The 16,170-nt window shown below is 40.2% G+C and overlaps 1 protein-coding gene across 1 annotated transcript in view; it reads right to left on the bottom strand.

The window, feature by feature from the left end:
• RALGPS2 (Ral GEF with PH domain and SH3 binding motif 2) overlaps positions 1 to 8,297 on the bottom strand; it is a 118,632-nt gene extending 110,335 nt beyond the window's left edge. The window contains exon 1 of the mRNA XM_036272306.1: positions 8,279 to 8,297. The gene's annotated coding sequence lies outside the window, so the exon portion shown is untranslated. The remainder of the gene's footprint in view (positions 1 to 8,278) is intronic.
• Positions 8,298 to 16,170: the final 7,873 nt, after the last annotated feature.

The following is a 16,170-nucleotide window of genomic DNA, read 5'->3' on the forward strand; positions in this document are numbered from 1 at the left end:
TCTCTCTCCTTCCCACTCTGTCTGAACAGAAAATGGAAAAATGTCCTCAGATGAGGATATAAAAAAGAAAAAAGAAAAAGCAAGACAAACATTTGTAAGAAAACAAAATAAAAAATTTTAAAGAAAAAAATGACTAGAGAATTTGTGAATAGAAAAATAAAATCGTGCAGAAAGAGTTAATGAAATGAAAAACCGTGAAAAGACATTAAATAAAAAATAGAATAATAAGATGTAACACAGCATAAGAGCAGTTCCAGAGGAAAAGAGATAATGAAAGGCACTCTTTTTTTTGTTTGTTTAAATTCTCACCTGGGGACATTTTTCCATTTATTTGCAGATAGAATGGGGGGGGGGGGAGAGAAAGAGAGAAACATGGACATGAGAGACATACATCAACTGGTTGCCTCCTGGCATGACCCTAACCAGTGCCGAGACCGAACCGCAACTGAGGTTATGTGCCCTTGACCGGAACTGAACCTTTGACTCATTGGTCCTCGGGCCAACACTCCAACTGCTGAGCCAAACCGTCCAGGGCAAAAGGCACTCTTTAAAGAGATAAAAGCTGAGACATTTCCAGAACACAAGAAAGACTCATATCCTCATATTCAAGAATCACAGGCCTTGAAGCAGGATAAATAAATAAAAAGGGGGGGGGGGAGGTCATATTCTATGTACATCACTTTAAACTGTTTAAAAAGCAAGGAGGAGAAGGCACTTTACTTACATAAAAACAAAGTTAAATGGAAAGCTTCTCAACAGCACCAAAAAGACAAAGAAGAAAATGAAGTATTTTCAAAGTGCTAAGAGAAAGTAACTGCTAACTTAGAATTCCATACCCAGCTAAATTCTCATTCAAGAGAAGGTAAAATAAAGATATTTTTAGACAAAGAAAGAATTTACCAAAACATTAGCCCACAGGGATAGCAGCTGGAAGGGAGAATAACAAAGGAGGACAGATGGCCCTGGCCGGTTTGGCTCAGCGATTAGAGCATCGGCCCTCGGACCAATGAGTTGTGGGTTCGATTCCGGTCAAGGGCACGTACCTTGATAGCGGTTCGGCCCTGGCCCTGGTCAGCTCATGCGGGAGGCAGCCAGCCAATGTGGCTCTATTATATCGATGTTTCTCTCTGTCTCTTTCTCTCTCCCTCCCTCCCACTCTATCTGATGATAAATAGAAAAGTATCCTCGGGTGAGGAACAAAAGAAAAAGAGGACAGATGAACAGAAAAACAAAAGGACAGATGGATAAACAAATAAGGAAGAAAAACACAGGACAGAAGCGAGGGTAGGGAAGGCAGGAGAGAAAAGGAGGAAGGGGAGGAGGTGGGTGGAGGAGGAAGAGGTGAAAAAAGGAGGGAAACCGAAAGGGGAGCCCAAAAGGCTGCTCCGACTCTGTTCAAGTTTGTCACCTGGCTTAGGGGGAACTGCAGGAGATGGAGCAGCAGAGAATACTACAACCTGTTACACTGTGACTCAGCCTCAAGAGTAACATGATTTCTACAAGAGGAGATGATGTTTAGGTTTATAAAAAAACACAAGTTGAAGGGCAGGAAGAAAGGAGAATTAAAAACACCATAAACAAGGGCACAAACTGAAAAGTGCAGATGGACCGAAGATGGTGCAATGGGGGGCACGGGCCTGCTTGCGAGGGAGCCTTTCTGATGAGCCCTGGAAAGGGCCAGAGAAACAACAGGACCAGATTGCGGAGGGTTTCAACTGTCAGATGGGGAATTTAGATGGGAAGGGGCTGGCACTAGGAGTCATGAAAGGTTTCTGAGTAGGGTAAATGACCTTAGGAAATGAAAACCAGTATACCATGGTTTAAATTGCCGGGGTTTAAATTGCCACTTGGCTTTAGAGAAGATGAGGAGTAAACAAGATTTTATGCCCCAAACAGCACAGTGTCTGAAGTGATGCGCAGGACCCCTTCCCACCGAGCTTCTCCAACCTCTGCTCTCCAGAACCCTCTTCTAGTCTTTAGTTGTGCAAAGCCACCCACGGTCACATTCTGACTCCTTACCTACCACCACCAATTTCCAATTCAGAATCCCAATTCTGTAGAAATGGCGATCTCAGTTAGATGACACTCAAATGAAAAAAGACACAAAAACAAAAACAGAATTCACGAATAATCCCTATCATCCCACCCTCCCCTCCCTGGTCCCCACCACGTCAAGGGCCAGAGGAAGGAGTTGAGTGGGAGAAGCATGAGACAGGAAATACTGCTTCTAGGACTTTAAACAGGTGTGCTGTGCTGGGTAAATTATTTAATCTCTGAACTTTGGTTTCTTCATTTATAAGTGAAAGATGATAAAATGTACCTTGGAGAGTTTGTGAGAATCAAATGAAATCACATAGAAAAAAAAAAAAATCAATGCATCTAGAAATGGTATACTCTAATGGAAAGAACACAAATTTTGGAGTCAAAGTCCGGGGTTCAAATCCTAGCCTAGGCACTACCAGGCAGCTGTAAGGCCTTGGACAAGGAACTTGGCTAATTTTTAAGCAGAGGTTCAAAGTCCATCTATCAGTGATGTGGCTTAGAAAGAAAAGCAAAAGGAAAAGAGAAGGCAGACCTCTAAGGGCTCTTCTTCTACTTCTGAATTCCAGAAGCATGGGCCCTGGCCGGTTTGGCTCAGCAGTTAGAACGGCAGCCCGCAGACCAGAGAGTCCCGAGTTCAGTTCCCGCTAAGGGCACGTACCTTGGTTGCAGTTTGTCCCCAGCCCTGGCTGGAGTCGTGTGGGTGGCAGCCAGTCAGTATGTCTCTCTCACATTGATGTTTCTCTCTCTCTCTCTCTTCCTCTAGCTCTATCTGAAGATAAATGAAAAAAAAAAAAAAGTCCTCGGGTGAGGATAAAATAATTAAATAAATTCCAGAAGCATGGGAAAATTCCATTATAAATTAATGGATTAAAAAAGTGAGTCAACTATTCCTCTAAATTAAGCATTCTGATAGCATATTTTAAGCTACAAGTACACTGAAAATTTACTAAATGATCCAAAAAAGTTCTTTTACTTTAAAAAGTATTCATTTCTTTAAAAGAAGTTCTAAATGAGTAAACATGTTAACAGTAATTGTATCTCTCAGGACAAGGAGATAAATCTACAAATAGTTTGCAACACTAAATCACTGGATTTAATGATGACAAGTCCCTTAAGAGAGATACCACTTTGCATGTTGACTAATTTCTAAGTGAAGATTAAACATACATGTTATAAATTGTTCTATAAATGTATTCAAAAGTACACAAGTTGAAATCATTCCACTTATCCTAAGTAGTACAGTATAAGTGAATAAAAAATTCTATGCTTAGCCCAGTTGGTGTGGCTCTGCACCAAAAGGTTGCTGGTTCAATTCCTGGCCAGGACACATGCCCAGGTTGTGGGCCAGGTCCCCAGTGGGGGGAATGCAGGAGGAGGCCAATCGATGCTCTCTCTCATTGATGTTTCTATCTCTCTCTAAAATCAATAAAGAAAAAAAATTCTAAGCTTAATTCTTAATCAAAGGATACCAAGCATTTTTCAAACAACAGCAATTCATATCCTGAAACTAAAAAGGCAAGTTCTGAAGGAACTTCCATCACTATAACCCAACCACAATGACAGGTTTAGCAATTTCACATACCACCCATGTTGCAAAAGAAAAAAAAAAACTTGATAATGTCTACATTAATCTACACATTTAGAAGTCTCATGTCAAAAGAACTAGAGAGCCCTGGTCGGTTTGGCTCAGCATTTAGAGGGTTGGCCTGCAGTCCAGAGAGACCCAGGTTCGGTTTCCGCTAAGGGCACATACCTTGGTTGCAGTTTGTCCCCAGCCCCAGTTGGGGTTGTGTGGGAGGCAGCCACTGGATGTCCCTTTCATGTCGATGTTTCTCTTCCTCTCTCTCCCTCCCACTCTATCTGAACAAAAATTCAAAAATGTCCTTGGGTGAGGATAAAAATTTAAAAAAAGAACTAAAGAAACTATATTCCAGCCCTGGCCAGTTTGGCTCAGCGGTTAGAGCATCGGCCTACGGTCCAGAGAGACCCGGGTTCAGTTCCTGCTAAGGGCACGTACCTCGGTTGCAGTTTGTCCCCGGCCCTGGTTGGTCGTGCGGGTGACAGCCACTCGATGTGTCCCTTTCAGGTCGATGTTTCTTTCTCTCCCTCTCTCTCTCTCTCCCTCCCACTCTATCTGAACAAAAAAATGGAAAAATGTCCTCACGTGAGGATAAAAAAAAAAATTTAAAAAAAAAAAAAGAAATTATATTCTAACAAGAATAGCCACTGGATCACTTACCAAATTGTAATTTAAGGTGAAACATCTATATATAGTTTCCAGACACACATTTTTTTTCTAAATATTTTAAGTACATACTCAAGATGTGTGAAAAAGATGATTTTTCAAAACAAAGTAAACTAAGACCTCAAATCAGAAGAGAAAACGTAAGGGTAGCAGAAAACTTTCATTTATCATATGCCACCTTAATAATCCTACCTGAAGTAGAATGTATGTATTAAGGGTAATGAAAAGAAACTAGCCCATTTAAAAACATCTATAAAATAGTGGACATTATTTCTCAAAGTAGAGAAAAGCTTTAAGATAGCGAAGCTACTTTTTAAAAAATTTACTTGGATTAAAACTGTTTTACCACCCTGGCCGGTTGGGCTCAGCGGTTCAAGCATCGGCCTGCGGACTGCAGGGAGGCAACCAATCTGTGTGTCCATCTAAAAATCAATAGAAAAATATCATCGTGTGAAGAAAAACAAACGAAAACCTGTGTTATCTTAATCAGTAAAGAGAGAATCTACACATAAGTCCTTCAGATATAATCTTGTTGCGTATGTACTAAGTTGTAGAAGTAATAGGTGATCCATTTATAAACCAGCCCACATTTACACAGACAGCTTACATTTCCATGTACCTAAAACTAAATACTTACAGCGGAAGAGAGACTTTCAAGTCACTAAATATTAAATGGAGGGAAATCTATTAAATGATCCCTTTAAGGGTTATACTCCATCTCCAACATGGAAGGTTTGCTGAAGATAATTTGACAAGTGATTCTAACACAAGAGCTCTGAGATCTCCTGTGTGACCTGGCCCCCGATAGAAATGTAGGTTAACCAAAAATTCAGGTAACAGAAAGGAAGTTCCAAGCAAAAGATAAGTTGTGCTCCTAAAATTTCTGTTTTGTTTTGGGCTGGTGTGTGTGCATTTTGGCCCGATGCTCCACTCAGAATACAAGCCCACAGTATGTTCATTTAACTCATAACACTATGTATTTGAAATAAAACAAACAAAAAAAACTAAACATACTGTACAATATTACCAATTAAAACATGAAAACTATCCAAACTGAATCAAAAAAAATTTTTTTTTAATTTTCTCTTTATTGATTTTAGAGAGGGAGGATGGAAGAGAGAGGGATAGAAACATCAGAGAGAGAACACTGATTGGCCACCTCCTGCATGCCCCCAATGGGGATTGAGCCCACAACCTGGGCATGTGCCCTGACCAGGAATCAAACCTCTTGCTGCATGGGTTGATGCTCAACCACTGAGCCACATCAGCTGGGCCAGAAAGAAATTTATGTTTACCAAACATATGCCACTGTAGGCCCAGAAATGTCAGAGAAAGGAACTCAGCCTGTGAGTATGAAACGCTGGAACAGAAAAACAGCAGTCAGTCAATGCTGATAGGGGCAAGACAGATGTCAGGACTCCAAGACTGGAGCCAAGATCTCAGGAGAGGCAACAGCACAGTAGTACCTCCCTTAAAGCTGCAAGAGGAAAGAAAGGGCCTAGAAAGGTCAATTAAATAGCCCAGACCCCCCGGCTGGTGTGGCTCAGTGGACTGAGTATTGGTCCATGGACTGAGAGGTCCCGGTTCGATTCCAGGTCAGGGCACATGCCCGGGTTGTGGGCTCAATCCCCAGTAGGGGGTGTGTAGGAGGTGACCGATCAATGTTTCTCTTTCTCTCCCTTCCTTTCTCTCTAAAATCAATAAAAACATATCTTTTTTAAAATGTCAATGTTTTGCCCTGGTGGATTTGGCTCAGCAGTCAGAGCGTCAGCCCGCGGACCAATGAGTCGCAGGTTCAACTCCTTTCCAGGGTAGGTACCTCGGTTGTAGTTCGTCCCTGGCCCTGGTTGGGGTTGTGCAGGAGGCAACTGGCCAATGTGGCTCTATCACATCGATGTCTCTCTCTCCCTCCCTCCCTCCCACTCTACCTGAGGACAGATAGAAAAGTATCCTAGGGTGAGGATTAAAGTGTATATATATGGTTGAAATAGTACAGGTGAAGGGGCACAAGGTATGAGCGTGAATCGCACACACCACAGAGACGCAGCCCGTGTGTGTTGTGAGAGAAACGATGAGAAAGCAAATGGTAAAAGGTGAATTTGTGTAAAGGGTGAACAATTTCATTCTCTTTGCTACTCTTACAACTTTCCTGTTAGCCTGAAATTATTTCAAAATAAAAAGTAGAGGAGGAATCCTGGAAATTCTCCTAATTGCACAGAAGCTTCTCAGCTGAAAAGCCTGCAGCTTGCAGTTTCACAGGGACTAAGACAGCTACATCCGATCGATCGAGAGGACAGCTCTTCCCACCACACGGCCTCCGTGGTGGCTGGCCCAGTCACTTTAGCTTTTGGAGCTGAGCTGCACAGACCCACAAGTACTTGTGCCTCATGCTAACACCAAGAATAACACACACGAACATTACTTAGCAGGTGGACGGTACTTTGGAGATCTCAGCTTGGGGCACATTTCAAATCCCCAGGTCTTCCCTTATTTTAATATTTACCCTCAGCATCCTAGGGCATGCTCTGCACCCCGACAACCCAAGGAGAATCACGGCTGTAGTAATTTACTACAAAGTGTTAGGGAAGGATCCTTCATAGCTGCAAGAATGAAAAAAGGGGAGGGAAGAAAAAAGGAAGAAAATAAGGGAGGGGGGTAAGTTTCCTTATCTACTGCTTTATTCCAATCCCTTGATTTTAGAGACGGCAATCCAATGGGAGGTCATGTGATCTGGCCAAGCTCACAAAATCAGTTAATGGCAGAGGTAGGTCTTAAACAAGTCTTCAGTTTGCTAATCCTCAGCACTTTCTACAAAGCCAAATTACCCTCTCCCTACCAACCCTTAATTAAATGTTTAAATACAGTGGAAATGTGGGGGGAGCAGAGGTGAAGTATCTAGTTTCCCTCTTCACTTCTAATAAAATTCCTTAGTGAACATGATGACAAAGGAAAGAGCATGTATACAAAGGCAGAAATGGCCTAATCCTTTGTCACGGGCGTTCAGAAGCGCCCACAGTTACGTAGCTATAATTAGAGGGCAAGATGTAAAGGAGACAGAAGCATCAGGAACGGCATCTGGAGAAGTAGGTATAAAGAAAGGGAACGTTTGTCACAGGGAACAGAAGAGGCTGGACTTCATACTGTAGGCAATGAAAAGGTAGAATCCTTATTAACGAACTATTAAATTATATGATCTTACAGGTTTCATTCTGAAGGAGAGACACACACACACACACACACACACACACACACACACACTCAGAGGTTGTGTCATCTATTCCTATTGAATTCAGAAGTCTCAACAAATGAATACCTATATGGTAAATTCAAGTACAACAGATCTTTGATGTTGATAAGAGACCTGTCCCAAAACATCTGGAAAAAATCCCCAAATTTGAGACTACTACTATGGCATATAACACATTAAAGTATAACTATTTTTTTTTAATCCCAAAGACCTTTTAATGATTCAAAAATACTGAAATAATTTATACTTATTTACATTATCATACAAATTGCAGAGTAGACTGATTTATACCACGAATTTAAAAGCCACCACAGTATTTTACATTTTACTCTTTAATTTATCCAACACTCCTCTTCCTAGACCCATTTTCACTTCTCTTTAGTGTCACCAGCACTAGGAGTTGGCTCCAGTGGCAAAGGGTGCTGGCAGAAACAAAAGTTACTATATAAAAAAGCAGGGAGTGCCCTGGCTGGTTTGGCTCAGCAGTTAGAGCGTCGGCTCACGGACCAAGGATTCTCCAGTTCAACTCTCAAGGGCACATACTTCGGTTGCGGTTGTATCCCTGGCCCTGGTTGGGGTTGTGCGGGAGGCAATCCATCAATGACTTTCTCACATCTATGTTTCTCTCTCTCTCCCCCTCTCCCTCCCAATCTATCTGAAAATCAGTGGGAAAATATCCTCAGGTGAGTATTAAAAAATAAATAAAAAGTAAAGAGTAAGAAATTGCATGGAAGTGAGCCTACCAGGTGGTGGACTGGGATCAAATCTGTGTGTGCTCAGCAGTGACAAATCACCATGCCATACACCCTCCCGGTCACTCACGGCATGGTGAACCCCACACGTGTTAATCTGTGAAAAACAGAGGTTATTCTATCAGCAACAGTCTAGTCACAAAAGCATCATGTACTCTAATAGTAAAGATTTCACTGGCAAAGCCTATAACAACAAAAATATTTGCATAGCAACTTAAAATTTACACACACACAGCTTAAAATAATTTTGGCAGAAGGATTTCAAAATATCTTGTTTGAGCCCTGGCTGGTGTGGCTCAGTTGGTTGGAGTATCATTCCGTATACATAAAGGTTGCAGATTCAATCCCCAGTCAGGGCACATACCTAGGTTGCAGGTTTGATTCCTGGTTTGCGATCTCTCCCCGCCCCCCCACCCCCCAAATCAATGGGCAATTCCTTGGGTGAGGATTAAAAAAAAATCTTGTTTTACTACATTTACAACCTAGTTTTCCATTAGAGCATTTTAGTAAGAACCAAGAGTACTGGATGTCTGAAGATGTTTACTCCTGTTAAGGTCCGGGGCCACCCAATGACCAGATGAAGAGAATTTCCTGTATAAATACTGAGGTGCTGTGGAGATTATGACACTGTTCATTTATTTCAGCAGCCCCTAAAATAAAAATTCCTACCTCCAAATTAGGAAACTGAGGCTCAAAGAGTTAAGAAGAGGGATATCTCTTAACAGCAGAAAAATCTTTCCTAGATGTTCCCTTCTCCCATCCTGCTCCCATTCCAATTCCCCAAAGGAAGGTCATCCTACGTGTCTCGCATTTGCTACAGTTCCTTCCTACTTATGTCTGCGAAAGACAGGAAAGTCTGCATGGAGATCTGATATCTGAGATGAGTCTTAATGAGTAGAAAGTGGGCACATGGAGGGAAATGGTAAGGACACACCTGGCAAGAAGAAATAATACTTACAAAGACATAAGAATGGAAGGAATCAGCATGACAGCAGAATGTTAGTTCATTCTCTGCAGAGAAAGCACAAGTGTGTGTGAGTGTATGTGTGTGAACATGGACCATGAACAGCAAAGACAGATTGCAGTCCTGGCCGGGCAGCTCAGTTGGTTAGAGCAATGTCCTGATATACCAAGGTTCAATCTCTGGTCAGGGCACATATAAGAATCAACCAATAAATGCACGAATAAGTGGAACAATTATTTATGTGGCTCAGAAGGTTGAGCCTTGTCCTGTGCACCAGGAAGTTTCAAGTTCAATTCCCAGTCAGGGCACATGTCCAGGTTTTGGGCTTGACCCCCAGTAGGAAGCATACAGGAGGCAGCTGAACGGTGTTTCTCTCTCACATCAATGTTTCTATCTTTCCCTCTCTCTGAAATCAATTTAAAAAAAATTTTTTTTAAGTGGAACAACAAATTGATGTTTCTCTCTCTTCTCTCTCCCTCCCACTCTACCTGAACAAAAGTGAAAAAATGTCCTCGGGTGAAGATAAAAAACAAAACAAAAAAACCCGGTCCTTCTTCCTCATTCTTCCACTCAAATCTTCTCTCTCTCCTAGATTCTTTAAAAATGGAAAATCATGCCCTGGCCAGTTTGGCTCAGCGGTTAGAGCGTCGGCCTGCGGTCCAGAGAGTCCCGGGTTCGGTTCCCGCTAAGGGCACGTACCTCGGTTGCAGTTTGTCCCCGGCCCTGGTTGGGTCGTGTGGGTGGCAGCCACTCGATGTATCCCTTTCACGTCGATGTTTCTCTCTCTTTCTCCCCCTCCTACTCTATCTGAACAAAATATTGAAAAGTGTCCTCAGGTGAGGATAAAAAAAAGGAAAATCAATGAACTATCTGCTCCAAGAACCAGGGCCCTGGCCTCTTGTGGAACACTGGGAAAAGGCAGCTAGGTAGGCATCTTAACTGAGAGTCTTAACTCTGAGTTTCAGATTTCAAACAGTACTAATTGTTTCAAAAGCAAATAAAAACTAAATTTCGGTCTATTGATTATAATTAAGTTCCACTGATGGTGATGTTTTAATAGTTTCTTTTCAAATTATATGGAAACAGATACTGAAACATATCCAAATAGATCAACTCCCGTTGGCTATACAAAAATAATTATTTTAAAAACGAGGGTCTCATAAACACATCATCCAGACAGTCCCAAAAGTCTTAGAAACAATTTTCTCCATGGGACAGGGAAACATCAGCTGCCTCCCACACTTCCCACACACCCACCACCAGGGATCAAGTCTGCAACAATGCCTGACCAGGAATTGAACCAGCAAAATCCCTGGGTGCACGGGACAACGCCCAACCAAGCCACACCAGCCAGGGCAGCTTTGTGTATATTTAAAGTAATTATGTGAAAGGTGCACTAAGGATGCATATTATATAAGCAGTTTTTCATAAATCATTTATCAATTCATATCTAGATTAGGATCTTGGCTGCATCATTTTTAAAACAGCTTTATACATAGGTGGCATGCAATGAACTGCACTGGTTCAAAGTATACAGTATATATCCGTGAAAAATTCTCCACCATCAAGACAGTTAATGAACACACTCTGTTGCTCCTGAAAAAATATGCTTTTTTCAATCAGCATATTTTGATCTTCATTGTGTTGTTGTATCAATAGTTCATGGCTTTTTATTGTCAAGTAGTATGGATATGTCATAATTTGTTTACCTATTCATATACTGATGGGCATTTGGGTTTTAGTGGTTATTATGGCTAGAAAGCAGCATACAAGTCTTTTCTCTTCAGTAAATATCTAGAGGTGGAACAGTGGGTAGGTCTATATTTAACATTTTAAGAAACAACCAAACTTTCCCAAAAAGTGGTTGTACTATTTTACAGTCTCAACAGCAGAAGTATATAGTTTAGGTTCTTTCATAACCTTGTCAACAGTTGGTAAGGCCAGTCTTTTTTTATTTTAGCCATTCTATATTATATAAACAATACAACTTTGAGAGTTCTGTATATATCCTAAATAGAAATCCTTAATCAGATATTTGACAAATATTTTTTCCAGCTTGTCTTTTCATTCTCTCAACAGTATCATTCAAAGAGCAAACATTTTGAATTTCATTAAATTTGTTTTATCAACGTGTTATTCCATGGACTGTGCTCTTGATATCTGTTGTACCTAAAAAATATTTGCCTAACTCAAGATCACAAAAATGTCCTGGTTTTGTTTAAAACTTTTATAATTTTAGAGTTTACATTTAGGTTTATGATCCATTTTAATTTTTGCATACAGTGCAAGATACAGACTAAAGTTTATTTGCTTGTATATGGAGATCCAGTTGTGCCAGCATCCTGAACAAAGTAACCTTTCTTCACTGCAACTGCCTTTGCACTCCGTTAAAACTCAGCTGTCCATGCATGGTATGTACTGGCTTATGTTTTGGATTCTGTCTGTATCTTTACACCAACACTATACTGCTCTGTTTACCTTAGTTTTATAATGAATTGTGGTATCAGGCAGTATTAGCTCTCCAACTGTGTTGTTCTTTTTCAAAGTTGTTTTTATCATTCTCGGTCCTTTTAATTGCTACATGAATTTTAGAATCAGCTTGTCCATTTGTACAAAAAAAGCCTGTCAACATTTTTTATTAGGATTGCACTGAATCAACAGATCAATTTGGGAAGAACTGTCATTTTAGCAATGAGTCTTCCAACCCATGAACAAGAAATACCTCCTCCATTTATCTAAGTCTTCTTTAATTTTGTTCAGCAATGCTGTGTGATTTTCAGTATTTCATACATGTTGCTATTGTCAATGGCACTGGCTTTATTAAATTTCAAGTTCTGACTGTTCACGGCTAGTGCAAAGTGCACTGGTATTTACACGTTGATCATGCAGCCTACAACTCTATTAAACTATTAGTTCTAGTAGTTTCATAGGTTCCATCAGATTTTCTATAGTCATCTCATTTTTATTTTAAAAAGTTACTTTTATTTCCTCCTTTCCATTCTAGGTGTCTTTTATTTCTTTTTCTTATTTGATTGCACTGGCTAAAACCTCCAGTACATTTTGGAACAGAAGTGATGAGAGTGCACAACCTTGTCTTATTCCTGATCTTAGGGAGAAAGCATTTGGTCTTCCATTAAAATTACATCATCTGTAGTTTTTTCAGAGAGGTCCTGTTTTGGGTTGAGGTTCCTTTCCAATCCTAATTTGCTCACAGTTGTTATCTGAAATGAAGGTAGGATTGTCAAATACTACTTTCTTTTTGCATTTGAGATGATCATGTGGTTTCTTTTTTTGGTTGTTTGACACAGTGAATTACACCGAATGCTTTTTAAATGTTAAACTAACCCTCCATTCCTGCAATAAACCCCACTTGGTCATGAGGTATGATTATTTAAAATAAATTGCTGCATTCAATTTGCTGTACTGTGTGTGGAATTTTTGCACGTATGCTCATGTGGGATATTTCTGTGTCGTCTTCTTTTCTCCTAATGTCTTTGCCGACTGAATAGAAGGGTAATACTGGCTTCACAAAGTAAGTTAATAAGTAGTCCTACCTCTGCAATTTTGGGGAAGTGTTTGTGTAAAACTGGTGTAATTCATTTAGTAAAATTCACTTGTGAAGTCATCTGGGCCTGAAGTATTTTTGTCTATTTTGTTTTGGTGGGAATATTTTATTCATGAATTCAATTTCGTTAATAGATACAGGGCTATTCAGGTTGTCTATTCTTGAGCAAAGTTTGGTAGTATATATCTTTTGAAGAATTTGTCCATTTCACCTCTGTGGTAAAATTTATAGGCATAAAGTTGTTCATAATATTCTCTTATTATTTTTTTTATTATCTGTAGAATCTGTAATGATGTCACTGTCATTCCTGATATTAACCAGTTTAGCTAGAGCTTTATCAATTTTATTCATCTTCCCAAAGAACCAGTTTTTGGTTTCACTGATTTTTGTCTACTGTGTTTCTGTTTTCTATACATTGATTTCCACACTATCTTTACCATTTTCCTTCTTCTAATTACTTTAGTTTAACTGATCATTTTTCTCACTATAAATTCCCCCCTAAGTATTTCTTTACTGGCATCTTACAAAGTCTGATATGTTAATGTTTTCATTTTCATTCAGTACAAAATACTTTCTAATTTCCTTTTGATTTCTTCTTTGACCCATAGGTCATTCAGAATTGTATTGTTTAGTTTCCAATTATTAGAAAACTTTCCACAGCTTTTTGTACATTTCTCATTTAATTCCATTGTGATCAGATAACATAAAATCTCAATCCTTTTAAATTACTGAGACCTGTTTTGTGCCCAAATTATGGTCCATCATGGAAACTGCTTTGTTTACACTTAAGAAGAATAACGAATATTCTGCCTTAGCCGGTTTGGCTGAATGATTAGAGCGTTGGCTCTCGGATCAAAGAGTTGTGGGTTTGATTCTCCATCAAGGGCACGTACCTTGGTTGTGCGTTCGATCCCCGGCCCTGGTCAGGGTCGTAGGGGAGGCAACCAAATGATGTTTCTCTCTCCCTCCCTCCCACTCTGTCTGAAAAATCAATAGAAAAATATCCTCCGGTGATGATTAAAAGAAAAAAATATATTCTGCTGCTGTTAGGTAGATTATTCTATAAACATTAATTAGGTAGGTCAAATTCTCTGACAGTATTGTTCAAATCCGCTTTATCTTTGTGATTTTCAACACTCAAAACTCAAAACTGAGGATTTGACTGTTTCTCCTAGGAGTTGTTTCAGTATTTTTGAAATTCTGTTAGGAGCAAATGTTTAGAACTGTTTTGTCACCCTGATTAACCAACCTCTTTATCATTATGTAATGACATCCTTTATCCTTGGAAATATTCTTTGCTCTGGATGAAGTCCACTTTGATATTAATATAGCTACTCCATCTTTCTTTTAACTATTATAAATATGGTATTTCTTTTTCCATCCTTTACTTTTAAACTGTTTGTATCTTTATATTTAAAGTATGCTTCTTATAGGCAAGAATATCTTGGGTCTTGCTTTTTGATTTTATTTATTTTGTTAATCCTTACACAAGAATATTTTTTTCAGATTTTTAGATAGAGTGGAAGGGAGGGAGGGGGAGAGAGAGAAAAACATGGGTCTGAGAGGGACATCAACTGGTTGCCTCCTGCACAACTGTGACCAGGGCCGGGGATTGAACCTGCAACCCAGGTATGCACCCCTAGCTGGGAATCAAACCTGGGACCCTTTGGTCTGATACTCTAACCAGTAGGCAAAACCAGCCAGGGCAGGGTCTTGCTTTGTTATGCAATCTGACAACCTCTGCCTTCTAGCTGGTGTATTTAGGCCATTTATATTTGACATGATTATTGATATGGTTAGGTGTAAGTTTATTATCATGTTATTTGTCCCATGTTCTTTTTCCCCCCTTATCATGCTTTCCTTTGAATTAGATGAGTATATTTTCTGATTCCATTTTATCTCTTTTGTTGGCTTATTACCTGAAACTTTTTCAAAAAACAGTACGTATTTATTATATATACCTGGGTTCAAATCCAAGCTCTACAACTTGAAATATTATATAATCGTAGGCAAGAAATAAGCTTTCCTGTGTCTCAGTTTTTACCTCTTTAAGATGAAAGGAACAACAAAAGCCACTTACCAGGTTATCATGACTATCCAATGAGTTAATGTAAGTAAAATGATTAGAATAGTATCAAGCATCTATTAAATGCGTAATAAATAGCAAGTCCTATTATTCACACTGAATAAGACAATACTTTAAAACTCCTCGTGCACCACCTACAACAATCTTGCTTCCCCAGCCCACATGCTGGGTTGCACTGCTCTAATGGAATCTGCAAGCAAATTAACTCCTAAGGCTGTTTTAGTTGCAAGAAACTCATTCAAATGACCCCAAACAGCATTATACATGATACTATTTACTGAACATCTGTTATGTACTTAGCTTTGCATATGTCATCTCATCTAATCCTCACGTCAACCCTATGAGGAACGGTATTATGATGTTCACCTTACAGATGAGGAATGACACAGAGAAGTTAAACAACCTGCCGACGGTTACATGGCGAGCAAAAGACAGAGCCAGAATTCCACTGCCAAGCCTTTCCTGGGAAAAAAACTGAAATGAGCTCAAGAAGGGCAGGAGCCACAGAAGTACTAGAGTAATGGAAGAAGAGTATCTACAGAGCCAGGAGCCAGAACCTTCAATCTCACGCTCTGTGCCGGTCTCTCTCTCTCAGACCACACGGTTTCTGTCTCAAAATTCTGTGCTTTCTCATCTCCTTTATCATTCATGTCTGGTCCACGGGCCGACGCTCTAACCGCTCTGCCAAACTGGCCAGGGCTCCTTTATCATTTCTGTAACTCATGGCTTCAGCTTACACTGCACTTCTTCCCAGTGTCTGAAACTAGTTTTACGGGCCTCTGCACTAATGCTCTCCTCCAGCTTCAGCTCCCATGGCTCAGTGGCAAATTAACTCCATGCTTCCTATAAATGGCTATAATTTTCCCCACTAGACAATCCTAATTGTTAGCTGGCTTACAAATTAGTAGCACTTAGGTAAAATGCCCACTCCTGGACCAACCAGTTGCAACACAGTTGTTCTACACGGTAAAAAAAAGAAAAAAAAAAAAGGAAAGTGCCCTGGCCGGTTTGGCTCAGCGGTTAGAGCGTCGGCCTGCGGTCCAGAGAAGCCCGGGTTCGGTTCCCGCTAAGGGCGCGTACCTCGGTTGCAGTTTGTCCCCGGCCTGGTTGGGTCATGCGGGAGGCAGCCACTCGATGTGTCCCTTTCATGGTCGATATTTCTCTCTCTCTCCTTCCCACTCTATCTGAACAAAAAATGGAAAAATGTCCTCGGGTGAGGAAAAAAAAAAGAAAGCAAAACAAAACAAGAAAACATAGCTATTGAGAGT

The sequence above is a fragment of the Molossus molossus genome, unplaced genomic scaffold (assembly GCF_014108415.1).
Source record: "Molossus molossus isolate mMolMol1 unplaced genomic scaffold, mMolMol1.p scaffold_m16_p_20, whole genome shotgun sequence".
In the NCBI taxonomy this organism is placed as follows: domain Eukaryota; kingdom Metazoa; phylum Chordata; class Mammalia; order Chiroptera; family Molossidae; genus Molossus; species Molossus molossus.